We start from the raw sequence: 6380 nt of genomic DNA on the forward strand, positions 1-6380 counted from the left end.
ACAAAAAATTTTGGTCAAAAAACTACATCCAATCAATGTGCGCCTCTCTTGAAGGCAAACAATGTATACTACCTTATCTTTTAGTATGTAATGAATTAGGTGAGCCATGACACATGAAAATTGTAGGTCAATGAGTTTTCCTTCAAATTCCACCAATTTTGCATCATTTAACATTTAAAGTAAAGCATTATGACCATTTTACCAGAGACTAGTGTAGTTGTAAATAAGAGAAACTTCGAACGTTCATAATTTTGGTTGTAGATGTTAGTTTTGGGTATAGAAAAACTCTATTTCACGGTCCATACTTCATTTGAACTTATAAATACCTATAATTACCCATTCGAACTAACACACATAATTTATTAAATCATCACAAAAACACATATGTAAATTGTAGGTCAATGAGTTTCTTCCAAATGCCACCATATTTGTATCATTTAATGTTAAAAGTAAAGCATGACCATTTTACCAGAGACTAGTGTAGTTGTAAATAAGAGAAACTTTGAACGTTCATAGATTTGGCTTTAGTTGTTTGTTTTTGGTATAGAAAAACTCTATTTAACAGTCTATACCTCATTTGAACTTATAAATACCTATAATTACCCATTCGAACTAATAGACACAATTTAATAAATCATCACAAACACCCACAAAAAAATTTGGTCAAAAAACTACATGCAGTCACTGTGTGCCTCTCTTGAAGGCAAATAATGTATATTACCATATCTTTTAGTACGTAATGAATTAGGTGAGCCATGACATATGAAAATTGTAGGTCAATGAGTTTTCTTTCAAATGCCACTAATTTTGTATCATTTAATGTTTAAAGTAAAACATTTTGACCATTTTACCTGAGACTAGTGTAGTTGTAAATAAGAGAAACTTTGAACGTTCATAGATTTGGCTTTAGTTGTTTGTTTTTGGTATAGAAAAACTCTATTTAACAGTCTATACCTCATTTGAACTTATAAATACCTATAATTATGCATTCGAACTAACAAACATAATTTATTAAATCATCACAATCACACACACAAAAAATTTGGTCAAAAAACTACATGCAATCAATGTGTTCCTCTCTTGTAGGCAAACAATGTATACTACATATCTTTTAGTACGTAATGAATTAGGTGAGCCATGACATATGGAAATTGTAGGTCAATGAGTTTTCTTTCAAATGCCACTAATTTCTTATCATTTAATGTTTGAAGTAAAGCATTATGACCATTTAACAGACACTAGTTTAGTTGCAAATAAGAGAATCGGCAAAATTTGGGTTTACCGCTGTAGGTCACATTTGGACTTTAAAATGCTCCCATTTGTCCCTCAGGATGAACTGGGTCCATTGCTAAGGTCTTAGCGGACGTTCATGAAAAATTTGAGCCATATTACTTCGTGAATTCCCGATCAAAAAAAAACTTTGGACTATAGCACACGAAAATTGGCAAAATCTACGTTTACCTACTTTGGGGCACGTTTGAACTTGAAAATGCGCTCGTTTACCCCTCGGGAGGAACTGGGTCCATTGCTAAGGTCTTAACGGACGTTCATGAAAAATTTCGGCCATTTTGTTTGGAAATTCCGAATCACAAAAAATCCATAGACTATAACACATGAAAATCAACAAAATCTGGGTTTACCTGCTTCGGTGCTCATTTAAACTTGGAAATGTGCCCGTTTACCCCTCGGGATGAACTGAGTCCATTGCTAAGGTCTTAACGGACGTCCATGAAAAAAAATTGCCATTTTGTTTCGGGAATTCCGGATCACAAAAAATCCATGGACTAGTACACAATAATCGGTAAAATTTGGATTTACCTATTTTGGGGCTCGTTTGAACTTGTAAATAGGCATGTTTTCCCCTCGGGACGAACTGGGTCCATTGCTAAGGTCTTAATGGATGTCCATGAAAAATTTCGGGCTTTATGTTTCGGGAATTTCGGATCACAAAAAATCTATGGACCATAACACATAAAAATTGGCAAAATATGGGTTTACCTGCTTTAGTCCTCGTTTGAACTTGAAAATGCGCCCGTTTTCCCCTACGGACAAACTGGATCCATTACTAAGGTCTTAATGGACGTCCATGAAAAATTTCGGCCATTTTATTCCAGGAATTCTGGATCACAAAAAATCCATTGACAATAGCACACAAAAATTGGTAAAATATGGGTATACCTGCTTTGGGGCTCGTTTAAACTTGAAAATGCGTATGTTTGGCCCTCGGGACGAACTGGGTCCATTGCTAAGGTCTTAACAAACATCCATGAAAATTTTTGGCCTTTTTGTTTCAGAAATTCTGGATCACAAAAAGTTCATTGACTATAGCACACGAAAATCGGCAAAATATGGGTTTAACTGCTTTGAGGCTCGTTTGAACTTGAAAATGCGCCTGTTTCCCCTTCGGGATGAACGGGTCCATAAAAGGTCTTAACGGACATCCATGAAATATTTCAGCCATTTTGTTTCGGGAATGTCGGATCACAAAAAATCCATGGATTTTACCCAAAAATTGGTGAAATATAGGTTTACCTGCTTTGGGGCTCGTTTGAACTTCAAAATGTGCCCGTTTGCTCCTCGGGACAAACTGGATCCATTATTAAGGTCTTAACGAACGTCCATGAAAAATTTCAGCTATTTTGTTCTGGGAATTCCGGATCACAAAAAATTCATGAACTATAGCACACGAAAATCGGCAAAATCTGGATTTACCTGCTTTGGACTCGTTTGAACATGAAAATGCGCTTGTTTGCCCCTTGGGAGGAACTTGGTCCGTTGTTAAGGTCTTAACAGACGTCCATGAATAATTTTGGCATTTTTGTTTCGGGAATTTCGAATCACAAAAAATTCATGGACTATGCACATGAAAATCGGCAAAATATGGATTTACCTGCTTTGGGGCTCGTTTGTACTTGAAAATGCGCCCGTTTTCCCCTTGGGACGAACTGGGTCCATTGGTAATGTCTTAATGGATGTCCATGAAAATTTTTGGCCATTTTGTTTTGGGAATTCCGGATCACAAAAAATTCATGGACTATAGCACACGAAAATTGGCAAAATATGGGTTTACCTGCTTTGGGGCTCGTTTGTACTTGAAAATGCGCCCGTTTTCCCCTTGGGACGAACTGGGTCCATTGGTAATGTCTTAATGGATGTCCATGAAAATTTTTGGCCATTTTGTTTTGGGAATTCCGGATCACAAAAAATTCATGGATTATAGCACACGAAAATTGGCAAAATCTTGGTTTACTTGCTTTGGGGCTCGTTTAAACTTGAAAATGCACTTGTTTATCCCTTGGGACAAACTAGTCCATTGCTAAGGTCTTAACGGACGTCCATAAATTTTTTTAGCCATTTTGTGTCGTGAATTCTAGATCACAAAAAATCCTTAGACTATAGCACACGAAAATCAGCAAAATATGGGTTTACCTGCTTTGGGGCTCGTTTGAACTTGAAAATGCACTCGTTTTCCACTCGGGATGAACTGGATCCATTATTAAGGTCTTAACAAAAGTCCATGAAAAGTTTTGGCCATTTTGTTCCGGGAATTTCGGATCACAAAAAATCAATGGACTATAGAACACGAAAATAGGCAAAATTTGGGTTTACATGCTTTGAGGCTCGTTTGAACTAGAAAATGCGCTTGTTTGCTTCTCGGAACGAACTAGGTCCATTGCTAAAGTCTTAACGGATGTTTATGAAAAAAATTCGCCTTTTTGTTTCGAAAATTCCGGATCACAAAAAGTCCATGGACTATAGCACACGAAAATCGGCAAAATACATGTTTACCTGCTTTGGGGATTGTTTGAACTTGAAAATGCACCCGTTTGCCCTTCGGGATGAACTGGATCCATTGTTAAGGTCTTAATGTACGTCCATGAAAAATTTTAGCCATTTTATTTCGGGAATTCTGGATCTCAAAAAATCCATGGAGCACACGAAAATTTACAAAATATGGGTTACCTGCTTTGGGGCTCGTTTGAACTTGAAAATGCGCTCGTTTGCCCCTCGGGATGAACTGGGTCCATTGCTAAAGTCTTAACGGACGTCCATGAAAATTTTCAGCCATTTTATTTGGTGAATTTCGGATCACAAAAAATCCTTGGACTAGCATACGAAAATTGGCAAAATTTGGGTTTACCTGCTTTGGGGCTCGTTTGAACTTGAAAATGCACTGTTTGCCCTTCGGGAAGAATTGGTTCCATTTCTAAGGTCTTAACGGACGTCCATGAAAAGTTTCGGCCATTTTATTTCAGAAATTTTGGATCACAAAAAATTCATGGACTATAGCAAACAAGAATCAGCAAAATCTAGGTTTACCTACTTTGGGACTCGTTTAAACTTGAAAATGCGCCAATTTGCCCCTCGGGATGAACTAGGTCCATTGTTAAGGTCTTAATGGACGTGCATGAAAATTTTCGGCCATTTTGTTTCGGGAATTCCAGATCACAAAAAATATAGCACACGAAAATCGCAAAATCTGGGTTTACCTTCTTTGGGGCTCATTTGAACTTTAAAATGCGCTCGTTTTCCCCTCAGGATGAACTGGGTCCTTTTCTAAGGTCTTAACGGACGTCCATGAAAATTTTCGGCCATTTTGTTATGGGAATTTCGGATCACAAAAAATTCATGGACTATAGAACACAAAAATCAGAAAAATATGGGTTTACCTGGTTTGGTGCTTGTTTGAACTTAAAAATGAGCCCATTTGCACCTCGTGACGAATTAGGTCCATTACTAAGGTCTTAACGAACATCCATGAAAAATTTTTGGCCATTTTATTTCGGGAATTCCGGATCACAATAAATCCATGGACTATAGCAAACGAAAATTGGCAAATTTTGGGTTTACCTGCTTTGGGGCTCATTTGAACTTGAATATGCGCCATTGCCCCTCGGGACGAACTAGGACCATTTTTAAGGTCTTAGCGGAAGTCCATGAAAAATTTCGGCCATTTTGTTTTGGGAATTCCAGATCATAAAGAATTCATAGACTATAGCACACGAAAATTGGCAAAATCTGGGTTTACCTGCTTTGGGGCACGTTTGAACTTGAAAATGCGCTCATTTTCCTCTCGGGACGAACTAGGTCCATTGCTAAGGTCTTAACGGATGTCCACGAAAATTTTCGGCCATATTGTTTTGGGAATTCCGAATCTCAAAAAATCTATGGACTAAGTACACAAAAATAGGCAAAATCTTGGTTTACCATCTTTGGGGCTCCGTTGAACTTGAAAATGCGCCTGTTTGCCCCTCGTGACGAACTGGGTCCATTGCTAAGGTCTTAAAAGACGTCTATGAAAAATTTCGGCATTTTGTTTCGGAAATTTGGATCACAAAAAATCCATAGACTATAGCACACGAAAATCGATAAAATCTGGGTTCACCTGCTTTGGGGCTCGTTTGAACTTGAAAATGTGCATGTTTGACCCTCGGGACAAACTGGGTCCATTGTTAAGGTCTTAACGGATGTTCATGAAAAATTTCGGCTATTTTGTTTTGGGAATTCCGGATCACAAAAAATCCATGGACTATAATCTGGGTTTACCTGCTTTGGGGCTCGTTTGAACTTGAAAATACGCATGTTTTCCCTTTGGGATGAACTGGGACCATTGCTAAGGTCTTAACGGACGGTCATGGCTCACCTAATTCATTACGTACTAAAAGATATGTAGTATACATTGTTTGCCTACAAGAGAGGCACACATCGATTGCATATAGTTTTTTTACCAAAATTTTTTGTGGGTATTTGTGATGATTTAATAAATTATGTTTGTTAGTTCGAATGGGTAATTATAGGTATTTATAATTTCAAATGATGTATGGACCGTGAAATAGAGTTTTTCTATACTCGAAACTAACATCTAAAGCCAAAATTATAAACATTCGAAGTTTCTCTTATTTACAACTACACTAGTCTCTGGTAAAATGGTCATAATGCTTTACTTTAAACATTAAATGATACAAAATTAGTGGCATTTGAAAGAAAACTCATTGACCTACAATTTTCATATGTCATGGCTCACATAATTCATTACGTACTAAAAGATATGGTAATATACATTATTTGTCTTCAAGAGAGGCACGCATTGATTGCATATAGTTTTTTTACCAAAATTTTTTGTGGGTGTTTGTGATGATTTAATAAATTATGTTTGTTAGTTCGAATGGGTAATTATAGGTATTTATAAGTTCAAATGAGGTATGAACCGTGAAATAGAACTTTTCTATACCCAAAACTAACATATAAAGCCAAAATTATGAACGTTCAAAGTTTCTCTTATTTTGCAACTACACTAGTCTCTCGTAAATGGTCATAAAGCTTTCCTTTAAACATTAAATGATGCAAAGCTGGTGGCATTTTAAAGAAAACTCATTGAC

This window comes from Solanum tuberosum, unplaced genomic scaffold (genome assembly GCF_000226075.1).
Source record: "Solanum tuberosum cultivar DM 1-3 516 R44 unplaced genomic scaffold, SolTub_3.0 scf00313, whole genome shotgun sequence".
Lineage (NCBI taxonomy): Eukaryota > Viridiplantae > Streptophyta > Magnoliopsida > Solanales > Solanaceae > Solanum > Solanum tuberosum.